The sequence below is a fragment of the Chionomys nivalis genome, chromosome 9 (genome assembly GCF_950005125.1).
Source record: "Chionomys nivalis chromosome 9, mChiNiv1.1, whole genome shotgun sequence".
Taxonomy (NCBI): Eukaryota; Metazoa; Chordata; class Mammalia; order Rodentia; family Cricetidae; genus Chionomys; species Chionomys nivalis.
In genome coordinates this window covers 64,553,158-64,575,383 of record NC_080094.1, presented here as the reverse complement: position 1 = coordinate 64,575,383, position 22,226 = coordinate 64,553,158, and positions in this window count along the sequence as shown.

The window sequence follows — 22,226 nt, the reverse complement described above, 5'->3', positions numbered from 1 at the left end:
CAGTTACAGCATCCTGCTGGCCTTTATGTTAGTATCAGACTGTGGGTGAGCTAGGCAGAGTCTGCTGGAGAACTATTGTTTTAAGCTAAATTTCAGGGCTGGAGCATATTTTGGTATATTTTCTCGACCATGGAGCTGATGGAACTTTAAAAACTCCTGCTCCCGGGAATTCTTGGTCTCATCAGCCCCGTCACTTGCTCAGATATCCCCCCTCCCACTTTTCTTTCTGTCATTCAGTGATCTTGTCATTCCAGGTAAGGGGCTGCAAATGCCTCCTGTAAAGATCCTAATAACGACTATTTTAAGATTATGTAAGTACGGCCTCTCTGTTTCATATTCTTCTTTATGTGAGGTTTGACTTCTGTGGAGTTTTGCTTTTGCTTTTTTCAGCAATCCTTTTTAAATGTAAGACTCACTAACTAGGATTTCCTTGCTTCTGGGTTTAAACATCAATAAGTACTAAGTTAATTTCCACTACTGGCCAGGAAGGGCATTTCCGATGCAAATTGCTCTGGTCCACCTTTTGAGAAACACTGTCCAAGGTGGAAGGATTCAAAGAGGTTTGTTTAGTAACTAGGCCTTTTCTTTGTCAGGTCAGGGAGATGAAGCCCAGGGATAGGGAGCTTTGACTTGCTCCGAGAGTTTGAGTTTGGGCTACATAGGGACCTATGTGTGTGTAAAGGGGATGACAGCATCAACCCAGGGAGAGATACAAGACAGGAAGAAACAGAATCACTGGTGATTTAATTTATAAAGTGTCCCCAAAGGTGGCCACTTCAATGCACTTTCAACAAAATCTTCTTTGTGACTTCAGTGGCTCTGAGTCAGCTTTTCTGGATGCCAGGTGAAGATGCTGTAATGGGCGCAGCCTCCTCTGGCCACCAACCTTCTTTGATCCTCCTCTTCTGAGGGAAATATCTTTGAAGGAATATTCTCAAGTAGTTATCCAAATCTTTAATCCTTTAAACGTGCAGGCCTTTGTGAGGAACTGGGCAGGGCACACAAAACTCTTTGTACACAAAGACAAAAGAGATAGAGCTGTCAGTAGGCCAGGCTCAGAATCGGGAAACGTGACTATCAGTCTTGTTTCTATCACCAAATGCCCTAAAAGGGCAAATTTCTGAACAAACTTTCTGGGACTTGCTGTCTCACGTGGAAATGGGGAGAAGTAGAAAGAGCCATTTCGAATTTCTTTTTGTTAGGTATTGTCAGAAGATTAATTGTCAGCACTATTTTTAAAACTCATCCTCTCAGCCCTCTCTTTTTGCTCAGTCTGTCTGTCTGTCTGTCTGTCTGTCTGTCTGTCTGTCTGTCTCTCCCTTTCTATATGGAGGGAAGCAAGCAAGCAAGCAAACAAACATAAAAATGAAAACGTTGACTTTGGCCAAGTCTAGTCTTTCCTGGCAGCAGTTTTACCACTGGGAAGCTCGTTCACATTCACATGTAAGTCAACAGCCCTCTAAGGTTTCTCGAAAGAGCCTGAACTAGCTGACAGCATGAATTTGGGTTGGGGGAAGCACATCCAAACCCTCACCATTTACTAATCAATTATAAGGTGAACCAGTTGAACACATCAGTAACTTTTAGACAGTGTTCTGGTTCATTTAGGGGTGCAGTTGATTTGAATTACCTGGGTCTGATGCCCCTGGAAGGACAGCCACACCCCCACCCTGGGAGGACAGCCACCCCTCCTGGCAGGATTTACTTAACACATTGTGATAGGTGACACACAGGCTGAGGGGGTTAAAACTCAGTCGCACGGAGTTAGTGTTTGGTTTTTCATAATGCTTGTGTTTCTTTGCTTTTAAACCCTAATGCATTATGTGTTCAAAGTGGGGGCTGGGATAGTGTAGTAAAATTTAAAACACACAAACGCAAGAGGAAGCCACTCAAATCACGTATAATCCCCCAACTCAGAAATGACCACATTAGTTTAAAAACAAACAGGCAAACAAACAAAAGCCACATTTGCCTTCTTCTCTAGTCACTGAAGCAATGTGTGCTTAGTGCTCTAGCAAACCCGAAAGAGAAGTTAGTTATAGCTAATTCCTCAGCTGATGAGGCTTCAATGAAGCCCTTTGTTGTCCAGCCCGCTGCTTAGAGGCTTAGCTCACTTCAGTGTTGCTCCCAGGCTCCATGCTTGGGAGGCCTGTGAGAGGCTCAGGCATGTTTACTTTAGTGCTTTGGAATGATGCCTCCCTGAGGGCTGGACCCAGGAGAAGCAGCATCTCAAACACACAGGGGATACCACCGTCCCTCCCTGTACTCAGCAGAATTTAAACAAGATGTCTGGCACCCTTCCAAAGGGGGTTTCAGGCTAGTGTGAATGCCAGCTGGACTCACAGGCAGCAATAGGACCCAAAACGCTGCTGTGTTTGCTGAGTGAGCTGCTGATGCCATTATACTGATGACTGCCTTCCCTCCCAAACCGGTTCCTTTGCTGTTGCTTTATTAGTTCTGCCAGGGACACTACTGCTTTTCTAATGCCCAACATCCTCTCAGTTATTTACATGAGACGAGGTCCAAGAGCCAGCACTTACTATGTAGTTAAGAATGACCCTGGCTCTCGATCCTCCTGCCTCTGCCTCCTAGATCCTGGGATCACAGGCATGAACGCCTAACTCAGCCTCCACTTTCTTTGCCCACTCTGCTGAGAATTATTTTCTTACTAGGTATATGAGAAGCCGCAATATAACAAACACTTGGTTGGCTTTGAAAGTCTGATTGATTTGGAGTAAGTTCTGGTCAGTGGGCAGCATTAACACTCAGCTGGTCTGTTCCACTTCAGGGAAGCAAACATTTAACCCAAAGGGTGTGATGAAGACTGAAGAAAAATTTAACAAAATCTAACCAATTCATGTGTTTTACTTTTTTTCTTAAAAAAAAAAATCTTAGAAAGTTTCCTTTCTAAATTTTATAGGTTTTTTAATCCTCTTTTTTTTTCTTTCTTGATGACAAGCTTGCAAAAACAGTCTGCTGCTTCTTAGGAATGCAAATGATCTATAAACCTATAGTGACCATGACATTAAAAAAAAACAATAGAGTATTGTCATTTTACTATGTCCCAGGTACTGGGGTACATATTTTAAATGAATGATTTTAATGAGTCCTCATAAAGCCACAGTTTAAAATGAGGTTGTGTGATCAGAGCCTGAATCCTAGTCACTTTTGCTAGAAGATGTCATTCTAACAGATTTCTTAGTGTGGGAGGTGAGAGTGGGCAGAAGGAGAAAGGATATATTGTGGTCATCCAGAGAAGGACACTTTGAAACCTGAGCCATCTAAAGTTTCTAAGTTTCTTTTCTCCCAAATCTCATTAATTCTTAATTTTTAAATGTTAGTAATTGAATTATATTGGTATTTCTTCCTCCAATCTTTCTGTTTTTTTTTTTTTTTTCTATCTGGCTGATAGATAATTTGCAGGTTTTTTTTTTTTTTTTTTTTTTTTTTTCACTGGTACAATAGATATTTCTTACCAGGTCCCTTTAAAACACTATAGCACATATGTGTTTGACTATGCAATTAAGAACTTAAAACTATGGTACTTATAAATCTTTGAATTTTTATAATAGAATAAAAGTTAAAGTCTGTACTTGAGGGGCTGGAGAGATGGTTCAGTGGTTAAGAGCACTGGCTGCTCTTCCAGAGGGCCCAAGTTCAATTCTCAGCACCCACATGGCAGCTCACAACTATCTGTAACTCTCGTTACAGAGTATCTGAACCCTCCCTCCCATTGCATATATACAGTCAAAACACCAGTGCCCATTAAATAAGTAAACAGCTAAATAAATAAATAAATCTTTCTATGGCATCCAGCTACGAGGGCACCACTATTGAGTTCAGTGGCACTGAGTCACATGGTGATTTGGTGTGTGGGCTCAGGCACTTGACAAGGTGACCACACAACTTTGTCCTTGATGATGTTCAGACACCTTGGGTAGGTTTCGGGAAGGAAAAGCCTTCAGTACAGGGAACCTCAGTGTGAGAATCTGGGGCATATGTGGGTAAGTGGTGGGGTTAGGAAAGAGCTGCAATTATTTTAAGCAGAAGGAGGTTTGGGCAACCAACTTTTTCAGGTTTGCATTGTTCTTCATTACAATATTTCCATTGCTTTGTGTGAGAAGGGAGGGGAAGACCCCCCTCCCTTGTCCCAGGTATCTTGTATAAATATCTCCTCTGGATCACATAGCAATACTTTGAGGTAGGTAGGTGGTGCTAGCACTTGTCCCATTTTAGGGGGGAACACCAAGGCCCTGGAAGCATCTTGATGGCACAGAATGGCTAATCTGAAGTTTCCAGTTAGTGCCTTTGGACTGAAGATTCCCACTGCGCCCAGAAACACAGCTCCATGAGTGTGAGTGAAGGCCAGCAAGCATTTACCAAGTGACAGACAGATATACTGCAATGCAACCAGCAATAATTTAGTGTCCCGTTCCACCAAATACACAGAGGAAGGAGTCAAGACTAGTTTCTGGGGGGTGGGGGGTCGGGGAGCGGAATTCTTAACATACTTCCATTGTTTTCTAACTGAGGACACTTGTGGTTTTATTCCAGAAATTACTCCCTCCCCCCCCTTCAGTTTCACTTGATAGAATGAAGAGGCCGCGAATGAATGGCAGAAATTGTTTTCGGGGAGTGACCGGGCAATGTGGTGACTTGCGGTGAGTGAGCTCATGGAAAGGCATTTTTATTGGAAGTTTCTTGCACTTCAAGCCGCCTGCCCCGGATGACTGCTCTGAGAGCCCCGCTTCAGCAGCTTGCCCTGAAAGTCTTGCTGGACCCCTTCCCTCTGGCTGAGCGAATCTCCCTCGTTGACCCATTTGTAGTCAGCCCGTGGGATTAGTGGGATTTGTGTCTGAGCCAGGGGGACCTGCCCTGGCAAGCTTAGTCAGCCATTACAAGGTTCCCTTCGGAGACAAACAGTCCTGGAGCCTTCAGGCCTTCCCTAGTCCTCCACCACGGGAAGCCTTAGGGTACCTCCTAAGGCCTCTTGGTTTCCTTGGATTGGAGTCGGGAAGGAGGGGAGTGTGAAGCAGATCCTAAGTATTTGCTGAGTGCAATCTGCGACATATTGTCCTTTCCTTGCAGGCAACCACTCATGGAATTTCCCCTGATGTCCTTATGGTTCTCAAGTTTCCCAACCTGTTGACTCCGAATACATGAAATTGGCTTTCCACCCCCAGAGAAAATACTCATAGCTGGTCGGCCACCGCTTAACCCTATGGGCCTTGCTCCCAATGAGGAAGCTTATTCGCATACATAGGACATTGATTATGTTGCCATGAAGCCAACAGGAAGGACTGTAGGTAGAGCATGACTGTAACCCCATCCAGCAGCTGGGGGACCACCTCCTGCCTGACCTATTTAAGTCACGCTCTGTGACAGATGATCGGAATGAAGAAGGAAAAAGGCCACTGCAGATGGACAGCTAGTGGGGATTCAAAACCCAACGTTGCTTGCTCCTGGCAAACGTCCTTGCCTGACATGGAGGACACACTGTGAGTGGCACGGTAACCAAAAGCAGGTGTTGCTGGAGTCAGACAAAACCGAATTCAAGGCCTGAGCATGTCTCACTAATACGGTGACTCTGAGCGTATTCCGACCCCCCAATCTGTGCCGTAGAGCCCCGGGAGCAGAAGAGAATAATATGACTTTTCCCTTAGTGCTGTTCCGTGGGTAGACTGAGATGAACAGGGGGAACATGGCCCTTAGAGCAGGGCCTGGCAAACAGCCAGGGCTCAGCCAATGCTGGCTGTGATTATAGAAAAATGTAGCACACCAGCCAGTGCCAAGGACACGCTCTGTGAATGTAGCCGTTCCCTGGGATCCTGGAATGCCAGGGCTGGAAGGGACCTCCTCTAAAGTCAAATCAATTTTCTCGTCTTCTTTTGCAAATGAGCCCTCTGAGGGCCCAAGAGGGCCACAGAACATTCCAGAATGATTTGAATTCAGCTGAGAGAAGACTGGCTGCATACATGCTTTCTGCTTTCTTTCCCTTCAGAGAACACTCTGAGTCCAGTGTGGCTCTTCAAACTCAGAGTGGTTTTTGAAGGTGAATTTGCTGTGGGAAATTCTTTGGCGGTGTCTCTCTGAGAGAATCCAGGCTGCAAGTGTCCTTTGATTTGAGAGCTAGTTGTACTACAGAGAAAATTGAAGATGCTAGAACGGAAGTCAGTTTCGATTTGACCCACAGCTCGTTAATTTTGTGGTCTCTATCCAGTGACTAAACGTGGAGACTCAGTTTTATCCTTTGTAAAATGGAGATGTGAACAACACTCTCCTCAAAATGTGCTTGGGACACTTAGTTTAGCTAATTTTATAACGACGCCTGGCAAGGGCTGGAAGGAAAGTTCTTTGCTTAACAGCACTTGCCGTACAATCGTGAAGACGGGAATTTGGATGCTGGGGCCTGCATAGTAAGTAAGCTATGTGTTCTGAGCATGCTTGTAATCTGAGCTCTGAAGGTGAGCAGAAACAGGAGGATTGCTGGGACTTACTGTCTTCCCGCCTATCCAGGTTCAAGGAGAGCCCTATCCCAGAGAGACGGAAAGTGACAAAGGAGGACATTCAGTGCTCTCTTCTGGCCTCCATACGTGTACATCCCTACATACATGAAGATATGCACCCTCCCCACTCCACCCCCACATACAAACGAACACACAATAATGTTTTAAAAATGAAAATAAAGTGGTACTTTGTTCTGTACAAATACCCGCTACTCCTAAAAGTCATTTTGTTAGAGGCCAGTACTTAAGAACTCACTCCTTGCCTCTGGCCGGTTTTGCACCTCAGTATCAGAACTAGTGATCTAAGTCACATGACAGGGAGGAGACAGAGCTGCAGTCAGGTGGAGAGGCTGCTCTAAAGTTGCTTGGATTCATGGGGTAGAAGAGAATTGGCTTGCATTCTTGGCACGGGTTTAGGATGCCAGCCTGGCCTGCCTCTGTGGCCTGTGGCATTAGGAGACATATATTGCATCATCCTTCATATTTATTTCTCCCCAGAGCAAAGCGGAGGCTTTCTTTGTTCCATTAGGAGTCGTGGGCAAGGCCAGGCAGTGAAGCGGGGCAGCTGTCAGGAGAATTCAGGCTGGAGCAGGCTCAGCAGGGAGGAACCCAGGGAAATGTGATATGGACTGCCCAAGTGCCTCCCCACACCTGCCCCTCCCTGGTCCAGCTGCTTAGGAGAAGGGAGGAAGCTAGTATTTTCCCACTGCCATTGTCTTCTGGACAGGGCCATCAATCTTAGCTTATCTCTCCCTCATGGTCGCTGGTTATTGGCCTTCTTTATGGAAAAGGAAGAGGAAGCTCAAGGGAACACATCAAGGCGAGGGCAGCATTCATGCCCAGGATCTGGGACTCACAAGCCCTTGCTCCTAGTGGCATTGGATAAATCCTGCTGGCCCAGCCAGGCGACCGCCAGAAGCATCTGGCTTCTCTTCAATCAGTGCAGCCCAAAGCAGGAAGAAACAGAACTAAACCTAGAGGCAGTACTTCCTAGAATTAAAGATGAAGACAAGAGATCAAGCCGGAAACTCTATCCTGGTTCTTATATCCTTCCCTTTCTTCCCACTGGTTGCCTCTCAGTCTTATTGCCCCTAATACCTCCAAACACTCCTGGCAGAACTTTGGCCTGGAGAGGGCACCTGTCCTGGTGCCAGCCCAGCATGCTTGGCCTTCACAACAATAGCTGGAAGAGCCTCTTAAAGCAAATACTTCCTGAAGTGCCCAGAGCAGCCACTGTCCCCGCTGCTCAGGAACAATCACATTCCGTACCAGCTTCCGTGTGGGACTCCATTTTCCAGTCTCCTGGGCCTGCAGCTGCGGGCCTTCTGCTTTCTCCAAGAGTCAGGCAAATGACATGTACAGGAGTCCAGGGCTCTGATACTAAAGGCCCTAAATTTCCTAGGACAATTTTAGATTCTTTCTCCCAAAACTATATTTGAAAGAAAGAATCAGAATTTCCACTTTCCTCTATTCTTCCTGAACATCTACTGCCAATCCGTTGTCTTTGTCTGTCGTATTTCTTTCATGCTTGAAAACAAAATGGGAAGGGTTTGGAATGTACCTCAGTGGCAGAGCACTTGTCAAGTATGTGTCACACACACTCACGTGCACACATACACACACACACACACGCAGAGCAGGGGGACAGGGACAGAGAAATAGAGAGACAGAGAAAGATACAGGGGTATGAATATACATGCATATGTGTGTATATAGATAAATAGATATAGATATATCAGCATTTCATCTTAGTAGCACCTCTAACAAGTTCCACGTTTCACTATGCGGCAATACCCTGGGAATCTTTATTTTTATTTTTTTTTTAATTTTTTTAAAACATTTATTTATGTATTTATTTATTTATTATGTATACAACATTCTGCCTGCATGTATGCCCACACGCCCGAAGAGGGTGCCAGATCTCATTACAGATGGTTGTGAGCCACCATATGGTTGCTGGGAATTGAACTCAGGACCTCTGGAAGAGCAGCCCGTGCTCTTAACCACTGAGCCATCTCTCCAGCCCCTACCCTGGGAATCTTGAACACCACCCCTGTCAACTTCTGGAGATGGCCTGAACCTAACAGGTGAAACTGAGGATTTATGTGCAGAACGCTGGGAAATGGAGCACAGGGTGATGGAAACATGGCAACAGAGGCAACTGATTCTAATCAAAGGCCTGGGGAATGAGAACAGATGGTTAGAGGATATAATGGGGAGGACATTAAACTGGTGATTGTGTAAACGAAGGTATAATGTTTAAAAGAAATGCAAAGGAGGCCCATGAAACAGTAAGATTACATGAGTGACGTAATGATTAGCGTCTCTGGACCTTAGCCTGTCTGGTCTAGTTGCATCTCTGGGCCAGTTAGTACTGTGTCTCCTGGGCCAAGTGCTTAATCAACTTTATAACTCAGTATTCATGTCATTAAATGAAGAGAAAGACAATAAAACAGTGACCTCATGCTTTTTGGTAAAGACTTTAGAAGTGTAAAGTGCTGGAACCAAACCTGGAGTACAGTAGGAGATACGTAAGTGTGTCAGCTATGATTTGGAACAGGAAGGAGCGGAGCATGGGACATTGAGATTTCAGGAGTCAGTCCTAATTCTACACATCTCTAATGCTCTTGAGTCAGATGATAGTGAGAGCAACAGCGCACAGAGTCCGGCTTCTGCAGGGAACTTGCAATGCTGAGTTGCTGAAAAACTTGCATCTTGAAATCAAAGCTCATGGCATCTGTGTGGCGATGGACACATCATCTGTATTCTCTGAGCCTCATCCTTCTCAATGTAAAGTGGGCATGATCATGGACATCCTTGATAGGGTTGGGGTGAAGATTGACAGAGATAATGTATGTCAGCAACCTGAATGATAAAATGCTAGAAGAAGTGGGAGAGTTGGGAAGAAACTAAAGAGATGTAAACACAAGAGAGACCCCCAGTCTAAGATGAGGTTGCTATCCCCCACTACACTCATTTTGCATCCTTTATTTTTATTGCTGTGTGTCGATCATCCATTTCACTCATAAACGTATCTCCAGCACTTACCTCCATCATAACAAGCCAACACAAATTTACCAAAATGAACAAATAAACACAAATACTGTCCAGGATCAAACTCTTAAGAAGGGAGAATTTGGAACCAGTTCCCACAGCTCAAGTAAACAGCCAGAGATCATGATTTTTCCAAGGCCCCCTTGCATTTCTGAGGCAACGTAGCATAGTTTGAGGCCCTGGTCCTTTGCCAGGACATCAGTGTAACTGATGCGTCCACTGTGGTGACCCTGAGGGCTGATTAAGAGTTTATGTAAAAGTTGAAGCTTTTGGCAGCACTCCTTCCTCTGATTTTGACATGACTCAGGGCAGGAGACGGTTTCAAAGAGTGAGCTTTGGGAGAATCCCCACACCCAATGATGGAAACCCTAGAAGAAAGGACCACAGATGAACACACCTCATTAGGGATTAGGGGATGCTGAGCAGGTTTTCAGAGGCATATGGAGGCAAGATGTCAAGAACTTGCATCTCTGACAGAGTCTGAAACACCTTTTAACCAGTGAATTCTTTAGTAGCTTTTAAGTGGAGAGGATAGCATTGCGGGTTTACAAATAAATGGAGCTTTGGGATGCCATCTTCGTGGTTCTTTTGACAGTGCCACAGAACAGGGGACATCAGGCCTTGGATCAGCAACTTATATGTTTCTCCTGCCATGTAGATCAGTAAGCAGGAGACACCAGGGCACTGGATGAAGAGGCTGGAGACATCCCCACCTCTAGCTAATCCTGGCCTTCTGACCTTGTCACTGAAGAGGCTGTGACCCTAGCAAAATATCAGCCATTTTCAGTCACAGTTTCCTTATCTGCCCAATGAGACAAAAGAAATCCTTGCCCATTCTTTTATAAATCCAACTTTCAACTATGGTAGCCAAAGCTTATCTAGCCCTTGCTGTGCCAGCCCGTCTATGACCTGCCAGTTTTCACTGGAGCCACAAAATCTAAACATTTAGCCTGAGAACATCTAGCTAACAATGGCAGACCTGGGATTTGAACATAGGCTGCTTGGCTTGGGAGCCAGATCTAATGGGTATGTTGTATTCTCCTGCCTTGAAGTGGTTTTCAACCTTCCTAATGCTGTGATCCTTTAATACAGTTTGTGGTGACCCCAAAGCATAAAATTATTTTTGTTGCTGCTGTTATGAATCGTGATGTAAATATCTGTGTTTTCCAATGGTCTTAGGTGATCCTGTGAAAGGGTCGCTTGACTCCCAGGGATCTCAACCCACAGGTTTAGAAGAACTGTCCTATGGAGGGCCCTAAGAAAAAGAAAGCTGTTTGCCAGCTGACCAGGATCTTAACAAGTCTTCAGAGGATAGGAGAAGGGTACGGTACCTACCAAAGGGTGATAGTATGTGTCTATGGTAATGGTTTCCCCAGAAGGTGGACTTTGCATTTTTTATGACTAGCATTGGAAAATGAAAGCACACAAACTCTGAACTTGGAGACAGATCGGATTGAGTCCAAGCTTGAGCACTTAGTTCCTGGTTGGACTATCTCAATCCCCTTTAAAGAAAAACAGGCATCTTAAGGATGTGAGCTTTGTGTTTGGGTTACACAAGATGCGTAGTGTATGGCGCTAAGCAAGTTTCTTCCTCTCTCTTTTTATCACAGATCTAAGAAATTAAATGTTTGGTGCCCATTAAATGAGACTGGTTTGAGATAGGTTTATTCTTTGGGACATGGAGCATGGGGCCAGTGGGTACCACTCACTTTTCCCAGGCACCACTTTTGTCTGACTCAGCACCTGAACTTTAGAAGTTTGACAGACTCAGCTGGGAAGTTAAGGACCTTATGAGAGCATCTATCCAAGAAGCACAATTTCTGGGGAGCCAGTAGACAAATATGGGGAGTCTACAGGGCCCCCTGCAATCATATGTCAGAGAATCATAACATGAAGTCCAGTAAGAGCCAAGAAGAATTGAATGACAAAATATTAAAGAGGCACAAATTGCCAAGGTAGAGTCATGTGACCTGAACTGATGGAGAAGATGGTACTGCGTATATGAGTCTCAGATGATTTACAATCAGGTAATGTTTACGGCATTTGGAAGACATCCAGATAAAACTTGTGGTGCTCTTGCCACACCAGACTGGCAGGAATTCAGGTAGGAATTCTACATTGTACAGGAAGGAGAATTAACTGGTTCTTGGTTAAATGATTAAATGATAGTGTTTTATATTAGACAAGTAATGTGGGCTAGAAGCTGTGGGTATTCAATCTCTTCATCTCTGTAACAGTCCTAGAATACAGGGAACTGCTTTTCCTACCTCACTGATGGAGAAATTGGGGCTCATGAATATGGAATAACTAAGTCTCAGTTAAGTAGCCAAAAGAAGAAACCCTGGGGCACTTAGGCCTTACAGGGATCTAGAGATCCAATTTTTTCTGCCTCCTTTAGGATTAAGCTTATAGGTTTACACAACTATGCCTGGCCTTTATGTGGGTTTTCAGGATCTGAACTCAGGTCCTCATGTTTTTTTCTTCCTCACTGAATATCTTGTGAGTTCATTTTCTGGTCCCTTTAGAGGGGCTTCTCCAATCAGTATTAGAATGTCAAGGGTGAGCTTGTGGGTACGTCTCAAACATGACCCAACTGTAGACAACCAGTAGTATTTCAGAATAGAACATTGAGACTTTACTTTCACGGAATAGTGTGCTTGTCCACCAAGAAGTCTTCTGCTTTGACACTTACCCATGTTCTTCTATATTTATCTTGGTGTTCTGAAGATAGGCTGTGTGTCCCAAGGCTTTTCTAGATGCCTTCTCAAGGTTTTATGAGTTCTTCCAGGAGGCCACATGAGGTAGGAAGTCAGGATTCCTTTTTATTGGATAGCAAACATAAGAGTCCATAGTCTCAAAGTCTTGGGCTAGAGATGGAGAAAACATCAGAAACATACCCTCTTCTGTCCTGTCCTTTCCTCTCCAGTGGCCCTGCTCTGCCTTGTCCTTGCTTCTCCAGGGGTCCTGCTCTGTCCTGTCCTCCCCTCTCCATGGCTCTGGGGGCCTGTTTGGAGATCAACTCAGTCATGGAGGGCTGTAGATGACAACTCCTTAATTAACCCCACTCACTCCATATATTACTTTTGGTGTCTAGCACATGACAGAGAACATTCTAGACATAGATGGCCTGAGATAGCCCCTGCATCAGTAGACACTACTGTCTCACAGAGTAGGTAGAACTAGCAGTATGATAAACTGTCTCATCCAGGAAGTTGCTGGTGGTATAAATGAGGCACTCTTTAATGCAAACATGGAAGACTTCCTGGAAGGAGTAAAATTTGAACTATGATCACATGCACAAAGGTCAGCAGGAAGGGACACTTTCCATGAATTGTGCTAACCAAGGCTTGGGATTTTCTTATGTGAAACAGGATAGTCACAGTTAGTGTGTATATCAGGCCTATGAAAAGGTGTAAGAGGAAGAGGGAAAGTCAGATTTAAAGCTCATGATTAAAATTAAAAAACAATCTGAGCTTTCTTTCTCACCTTCAATCCCCGGAAGATCCAGCTGAATGTGGTACACTTCTCTGGGCTCTGACTATACCAGCAAACAAGAGTGTATTAAAAGATGGGTCACCAAGAGGTGGAAAGCCACGAAGCCTCATTATTTGAGGCATGGGTTCCTATTCAAAGGTATATAGTGAGGAAGAGCCACAGCCAGGAAAGACTTACTTCTTGCCTAGTATTCAGCAGGTACCACCCTCCTTCTCCTCTCTGCATACACATTCTACATGGACAGCCCTCAACGATGACTCAGAATCATTAATATTATGGCCACTTGTGCAGTTCAAAGATGAGAGAGCCACACGGAGAGTCTGTTGTGTTGAAGCTGCTCTGGGTGGGAAGCACTCTCCTAGGAGACTGGGGCAGGGTCTGACTTGCCAGAGGAGGTTTGTGGAGTGTTCAGACCGTGACTCACGGAGGTTTGTGGCGAATAAACAGCTCTTTCTGCTGTGACTGTTGACAGCCCTGGTGACAGCTTACCTTTGCAGTTGCCAAGGAGAATCTGACTGATTTTTGACAAGTTCAACTTTCCCAAGCAGCCCAGCCCTGCAGCGGGACCACCCTGAGCAAAAGCCCGGCCAGACCCAAAGGGTTATTAAGGAAGGAACAGTATGGGGGTCAGCAAGTCAGAAGACCAAATCTCTCCTGCCAGTCAAGGAAAAGCATAGCTACATGGGGAAGGGGGGCTTCATAGAATGGAGGTTTGTGTTTCAAGGGTTGGGGGTGGCGAGATCTCCACATGCATCCCCTTCTTTCCTCCCTCCCTCCCTCCTTCCCTCCCTCCCTCCCTCCTTCCCTCCCTCCCTCCCTCCCTCCCTCCCTCCCTCCCTTCCTTCCAAACTGCTAAGATTCAAAATTTTGGCAAGAAGGTAAATTATCCTCTTTTCAGTTGTACCCACATAATTGAGGACTTAGTTGGTGACTAGTAACAACTAGGAACTTTGACCACTAAGTTAAGCCCCATGACTGAAAGTCCAGGGACAAATAATCTAAGAACAACACTCCAGCAGTATTGTTGAACGGCGGGCACTTTTCTGTCTTCCGTAGTCGTTAGGACATCAAGTCTTCTGCCATCCGACTTAGGGCTGCAAGATGACTGCCACATCTCGAGGCATCACAACAGCACTCATAGTTACGATGGTGGTGTGGAGAGGGATGGGGAGTTTGAAGTAGCTCACTCTTGACGAATCTGAATATTCTTGATTAGAAGTAGCATCGTGTGGCCGTTCTTAGAATTTAGGGACTCTTGGAAAGTGAATGTCTGACCAATGATAATGAAAGAACTGTGACCTACCAAGACCAACCTGGATTCACCTCTTCTGGGACGTGGTACTTTGGAGTCTTGAATAGGCTAATAGTTCTTGGCAAGGAAGAAAGTTGTTGGAGGCAGGGAAGGATTGCTGTCACATAATCTTGGAAAAGTAGCCCAGCATTGTATTATGAGAACATACCATTGATGAAAAATAAAATAAGCCAGGTGTGGGAGCAAAGGTCTTTAATTACAGCAGGAGGATTTCTGTGAGTTCAAGACTAGCCTATTCTACATAATAAGCTCTAAGACAGCTAGAACTACATAGTGAGACTGTATCTAAACAAATAAACAAATGAAAAAGCCCAATTAATTCATTAATAAGAAAACAGAGAACTCGTCTACTTTACCCTTTCTTGATTTTCATCGTGTCTGCAAAGTCCTTGCCAATCCCAGGTCCAGACGAGGTAGCCTTTCTCTGTCACTTTTCCCACCTGCATGCTATACCTCCAAACATGCTGAGGTATCTGCTGAGTGCCCAGCAGACGGACAAGGATGGCTTCATCTGTGGGATGGTTGAGTATAAAAGTTTTCCGTCAGATATATAGTAATGGATCAAATGCCCAGGCCAACAGTCGTGACTCTGCTCCTCAAGTGATTGCTGTATTCTCAGTAAGACTTCAGTGCAGCAAGCCGTGGGTGATCTATCATTGTGTGACCATGGTTCAAGGATATTCTTTCTCTGGGCATAGACATTTGTGATGCAATTTATTATGTGACAACATAATTCAAATAAAAAACTAAGAAATGCTTGCCTATAGCTCAATAAATCAATGTTCAACTTGATTCAAAGAGAAATGGAAACAAAACATCATTATTTATTACACTAGCAAAAACTGCCAGGAAACAATCCACGTGGAGTCCTTAGCCTAGTGTATGACACACAGTGTCTAGAAAATGTCAGCTATCTTCATAATCTGCTACCTTAAAATTCCTTTCCATTCTCACGGCTGGGTTTGTCACTTGACTTTAATACATATCAGTAGACGAAGGAAAAGAACCGGTTGTCCTGGGTCATTCAACATTGTAATGGATTCTTCTTAGTTATTATTATGGCTTCAACCAATAGCATATTTTTGTGCTTATGGTGTTGGCAACTTTTGAACATCTTGAAAAAATGGGAAATATGGTTTCTACTAATGAGACGGACCAACATGGGCAGAAGCTAGGGGCTGCTCCCAGTGGACAGCACTCTGCAGGTCCCTGTGTTTATTTACGAACCTGTGAAAAGGGCTGAGACCATGGCTGTGAGACAGTTGGAAAGCAAACACTACAGGGCTTACCGACAATTAACCCTGAATTTTACAGCTTCTGCAAGAAGGACTCTGTTCCAGGTGGCAATAAAAACCCAGCTCTCGAAAGGAATCACCCTTGTGCCATTCATGAAGAAACTAACCTATAGAAATACTCGGGAGATAAACATCTTCCTCTTGTTTTCAGAGTCTCCTAGGGATAACTCTGTGCTAGAGCCAAGCAGGGCACAGGGCATGGCTTTTTGGATTCCAGCTTTTGGAGGATTCAGTCTTAATACAGAGATTCAAAAATATTCTTATGGTGTGATATGATATGATATGGTGTGTGTGTATGTGTGGTGTTTAGGTGCATTTATGCTAAGGTATATGTTTGGAGGCCAGAGGACAACTTTTGGAAGTTGGGTTCTTTTTGTGGGTCCTGGGGATTGAGTTTGTATCGTCAGGCTTGGTAAGCCTTACCCACTGAGCCATTTCACTGGTTCTAACATATAAACTTATAATATGGACAAAACTTGATGTGCAGAGAAGCTGAGTACATTCTTATTCATAATAACTGCAAATATAAAGCATCTAAAATTACTTGCTATCTTGGCAACAACTTGGTAAATTATGGTATGTCTAAGTACCTGAACATACAGTTGATGCTTGCAGAAACTTTGGAACACACACATGCACACAGACACACACTGCTTATATAGCTTATCCACTGAAAGAAATAGATAATACATATTTGTCTATTCTACTATTGTGTTAGGAAATACATCAAAAAGTTATTTGTGGTTTTTCCTCCAGGCACTTGAAATATAGGAAAGGGCTTCTTTCCCTTCCTTGTTTTAAAAGATTTCTTTACCAAGAATACAGTGCTCTGCCTGCATGTCTGCTTGCATGCCAGAAGAGGGCACCAGATCTCATAACGGATGCTTGTGCACCAACATATGGTTGCTGGAAGTGAACTCAGGAGCTCTGCAAGATCTGGTGATCTTAACCACAGAGGCATCTCTCCAATCCCCAATTTTTAAAAATCCTTTACAGCCAAATGACGCGCACAGCATTTAAATACCGAGGCTGGCTTGCTTTTGAGTCCTGCCTTCTACTGACTGGCCACTTAGCCTCTTTTTCTTCTCAGCTTTCTCATGTATCCCATGGGAGTGATGATTATTCCTACTTTGTAGGACAAATGCGGGTAAAGATAATTTAAGAGACAAGCTTGATGCAGGCAGCCCCCCACATGATGAGCACTCAGAGAAGCCAGCTAATACCACTACTTTCAGGTTACAAAACTTCCCAGCAAGTCTGAAAACTTTAAAAGGAGAGAGCTTTTTCTATTCTCCTGCCTTAGATCAGTCAAAGATGGAGTTTACAGGTTTTCTTTTCTTTTCTAATTCTTAATCACCTGGTAGCTAAAAGCATTTTATTTTTTGGAGGGTCGTTTTTAGCCCAGGCTGACTTCATGTCACCATTTAGATGAGGTTGGCCTTGTACTTCCAACTTTGCTGCCTTCACCTCCACCTCTACCTCCTGAGTGGTGGGATTGCAGACAGGTGCCACTGAGTTTGATTTATTCTGTTCTGGGGTTGAAATTCAAGGCCTTGTACATGCTAGACAGGCAGGCTATGAGTGGAGTCATATCACCTAAAAGCCTTTTCACAACCAAAAATAATGCCTTATGTGTATGAGTGTTTGCGTACATGTGTGTCTATGCATCATGTATGTACCGAGTGCCCTTGGAAGCCAGAAAGGATGTTGGTCCTTAACGGTTGTGAGCTGCCATGTGGGTACTGGGGATTGAGCATGTATCCTCTGAAAGAGCAGCCAGTTCTCTTAACCACTGAGCCATCTGTCTAGCTGCCATCTAAAGCCTGTTGAGTAAGACTGTTCAGTTCTATTTTGAGAAAACAAATAATTGCCCCGCTTTCTCTTTAACCCGGACACTTGATACCCTACCTTCTCTTAGCATCACCTCCCAACCCTCAACACTTTGTGGAGGTCACCAAAATTCATCGTCTATGTGGGTAGCCATGAACATATTTTATTTCTCAGCATATCTGGGAAGACAGCCGCAGGAGTCTAAAAGAGTGGATTTAGTGTAATATTGCTGCATAACAAATTGCCACCGACTTAGTGACGTTAAACAGCGCACACTGACTAAGTATCTGTGGGTCTTGAGTCTGGGCATGGCTACATTGGACCCTTCCCTTAGGACCTCACATAGCTCTCGCTGGGGTGTTAGTTGGACTGCATTCGTCCCTGGAGGCATCCCTAGTTGAGAGTCCTCAGTGGCAGGATTGAGGGCAGCTTCTGACTCTGTCAGATTCAGTGCTGGGAGGTTGCTCTAGGTTCCTTGAAGTGTCCCACAGTACCTTGTCACATGAGCTTCTCTCATAAGGAAGTTGTCTGGTCCGTAGGCTGCTTGCTCCATCGTTACCCGGGAAGCTCTCTAGACTATATCGGCTGTTGGGTGAAGTCTTCTAACACATGCCTAGTTGAAGCTCAGATATTCTGCCACCTTTGTCATTCCTATTGTTAGAAAAAAAAGTCATCAGTCTCTCCCTGTGCAAGGGGAGTTCAGCACACAACCATGATCACTAGGACACTGGTAGGTGAAGACTGTAGAGCGAGTTTCTCTTTTAGTCTTTCTACCTCTGTAAGGAATGGTGCTCTCTTTCTCCCTCCCTTCCCCGTGTGTGTGTGTGTGTGTGTATGTTAATAGTACTTGGAGCTGAGAGAGCATCTCCCAGAGACTCCGATGCCTTGTCTTTGCCCTCCTTGTTGCTTACCACCTTCTCCCTTTGATCATAGAGAAGGCTCCTCCTCTAAGTCCTATGTTCTTCAAAGAGGGAAGAAGGGGAAAGGGCAAAAGACACCTGCTGTCTAGGCCAGATTCTCTTCAGGGAAACAACAGGTTCTCAGAAGTCCTGCTCTGACTCATTACCCTCATTGCCTTTTCTTCCACCTCCCCTCTATCACCAGGTGATCTAGATTATGTAGGCCAAAGGGAAGTTCACAAACGCGCGCGCGCGCACACACACACACACGCACACACACACACATTTACACTCAAAAAAAGCCAGATTCAGCCCTTCCATGCACAGAGGGGAAAAAAAAGCCATGTGAATTAGTTACAAAGTTTGGATAAGAAAACTGTGTAGTTTCTGGGCCACAGTGGAGTGTGCAAGCGGCCTCTGTTCTTTCTCTCCCTGTTTTTCTTCTTTGTTGCTCCTCCATCAGGGTTTAAAATGTGCCAAATGCAGCAGCACTTCCAGAGTTAAGCGCCCAGACAGGCAGGCAAGTCTGTATTCGGAGCTCAGAGGAAAGTTTATGAGGGAGGAACGTAATAGCCCCAGCTGGAGAGCTGCCAGGGGACTAGCAACTGCAACACCCTTATTTGCTCTGGGGAGGAGCAGCTTGAAAACTTTTTATGAGATTCCAGAAGCAGCAAGGTCATCGGTTTTATGGCCATCCTGCTCCATTTGTAAATACAGCCTTTGAATGATAATGTTTGGACTCCCTGACAAGAGCAAGGCTGGCAGTTAGCTCCTCTGAAGCAGGGCACAATAGAGTAAGAGATGGTCTGCTCTGCGCAGTTGCAAGGTACGCAGGGTAATTTTAGATCCCAGCAAACAATGGCGATAAACCATCCCTCTTTCAGGGAATTTAATTTGCAAATCGCCTCACCGTGAAGTCCCTGGGTGTCTCTAAGGCAGGTAATCTCATTAGTCAGGTCCTGAGAGAAACAACGTGTGTTTACTGTCCTGCTCCTTTTTCAGCCTGCCCAAATGTCTGGAGAAGAGCTCTTGGTTAGGCCTGTTTGTTGTGATACTGTCAAGACCAAGGGGGGAGGGGGCCGCATCCTTGCCAGGCCCCACATACTCTTTCAAGTAAGATGACTTTCTCCAGCAACACCTGGGCCTCTCTCTTTAGCTGCTCACCAGACCAAGCTTCTCATTACAGATGAGTGTTTATGAGTCTAGGCCCAGAAAATATTTGGCACCATTTGGCCAAGTTCCAGGTCGTATGTGGGTTGCAGTTAACCATGGGAACAGCATAAGTCTACCATTGGGTCGTACTAGAAGGAAGAAAAGGAGATTGGGCATGTGCACTCAGGCTCCCACTATGCAACTTGGTTAAGTGCTGGCGTTTGTGGGATCTGAATTATTCTCAAATTTTAGTAGTCACATGGAGCAGGATGGATCTTACTTTCTTCTCCTCCCCCCCTTCCTCTCTGTGTGTGTGTGGGCACGCACTTCTATATACATGACATGATAAGGGATAAGAGATGATATTGAAAACAAAGGGTTTAGTGGAAAGTTTGTTCAAAGCAGATGGCAACCACCTTGGAATGGAACTCTTCAAGGGTAGGAACCTCTTTCTAAAGGAGGCCAGTTAAGGGCTGTTCTCTAAAGACCTTGGTCAATTCTAGATAAACATCTTCCCTGTGGGAGAAATTAGAGGCTCCCCTTGTGATGCTGCCTCCCTGCCTGAAGACCTTAGGGGAAGCCTAAATTTTCTATTGTGTGCTTTCTCCCACTTCCCATGAGCATTGCATCAGACCATTTTTTATATACAAGTAATAATTGAGGGCTGGAGATATGGCTCAGAGGTTAAGAGCATTGCCTGCTCTTCCAAAGGTCCTGAGTTCAATTCCCAGCAACCACATGGTGGCTCACAACCATCTGTAATGAGGTCTGGTGCCCTCTTCTGGCCAGCAGGCATACACACAGACAGAATATTGTATACATAATAAATAAATATTTAAAAAAAATAAAAAAAAACAAGTAATAATTGAAAATCTGATTTATTAAAATGGTTTCATGTTATTCTAATATAAAATTTACAAATGACATATTATTGAAATACAACTTTTAGTAGAAATTCATGCCAATCATACTGATCAGTCTAATTATTAGATTAATTTTCTATAACTTTGTAGATCAGATGTTTAAGAGTTTTGTCTTGATTTTCCGAGATAGGGTATCTCCGTATAACAGCTCTGGCTATCCTGGAACTTTCTTCTTAGACCAGGCTGGCCTCAAAATCACAGATACCTTTTTGCCGCTGCCTTCTGAGTGCTGGGATTAAAGGGTTGCATCACCTGGCCTCGATTGAAACTTTTAAAATTAAATTTAACTTATAAATACAGTTAAACTATCTGAGGACTCTAACTCCTGAAGTCTGTAAATACAACCAACTGCTGACAAAACTCTTTAAAAGTGCCTTATTGGCCGGGCGGTGGTGGCGCACGCCTTTAATCCCAGCACTTGGGAGGCAGAGGCAGGCGGATCTCTGTGAGTTCGAGACCAGCCTGGTCTACAAGAGCTAGTTCCAGGACAGGCTCCAAAACCACAGAGAAACCCTGTCTCGAAAAACCAAAAAAAAAAAAAAAAAGTGCCTTATTGGTAGATAAGATAGAGTTTGTAGGCTGAATAGAAAAACAGCAAATACACGCTAAGATTTATAAGTGAATGGTTAGATTAAAACTCCAGAGTAGAAGTTGGGAGATAACTCAGTAGATAAAGTGTTTCTCTGTCAACTGTGAGGATCAGAGTTTGGAGCCCACATAAAGTCAGGTGACCCACCTGTAATCACAGCCCTGAGGAGGCAGAGTCAGGCAAACTGGCTAGCTAGACTAGAACAACCTTGGTGAGCTCTGGGGCTCGGTGACAGATCCTGCATCAATATATACATACCGTAGTGTGATTGAGGAAGACACGTAACACCAACCTCTGGCTTCCACACATGTCTTTTTTCACACAAAATGCCTGTATACATGAACATGAGCACATGCACATGTACTCCCCACACACGCACGCGCACGTGTGTGCACACACATGCAAAACCCAAAACCCTTCAAGATAAGCATCTCAATTGTGTTTTCAGTGTTCCAAACCCACTCTCATGTATCAAAAGGGCTTGGGTTGAGAGCAATGTCCTCCCAAGGTCACATGGCCAATAGGTGTCACACTCACAGTGCAATCCAGGGATAAACCCTGCCGACCTTTCGCTTCTCTGCAGCGCTTGTTTGACTTTGAACAGGACTCGGTCGTTTATCTGTGTTTTATTTGACTGCTTGCCTCTACTCAGCCGCGTACCTCGTCGTCTAGCATGGGGTAACACATAGAGGAACTCAATCCATGTATGTTCGCAGCGCTAGCTTCTGGGGAAGGATGGCTGGCTGACTTTGAGATGAAGAGAATGTTGTTGTGCCCTGTTAGGTTGTGAGGGAGGCTGAGCTGCAGCCTTGCACTTCCGAGGTTCATATTCTCGTGGCGTGGCTGCCTGTAGGGCCCGGGTCTGCCCTTGTTCCTGGGGTGCATTTGCGGGGACAGTTTCTGGTCAGCTAACTAAACATCCTGTTTGTTTCTGTGCTCTCCCTGCCCAGCCTGGTATTAGCTGTAGGGCATTGATTCCATTGTTAATATGGTAATTTCCCACCTGCCTGGGCAGGGGTCCTTGTGCAGCAGCAAGATACTTAAGGACTTCCCCAAGTCTGAATAAACTGGCATTCGGCTGATCTCCTTTCGAATGACCCTGGTCTCTTTGTGTGTTCTTTCAGTCTCCAGGCCCTTGCCCGACTCGCGTACGGTACAGTGGCGCACGAAC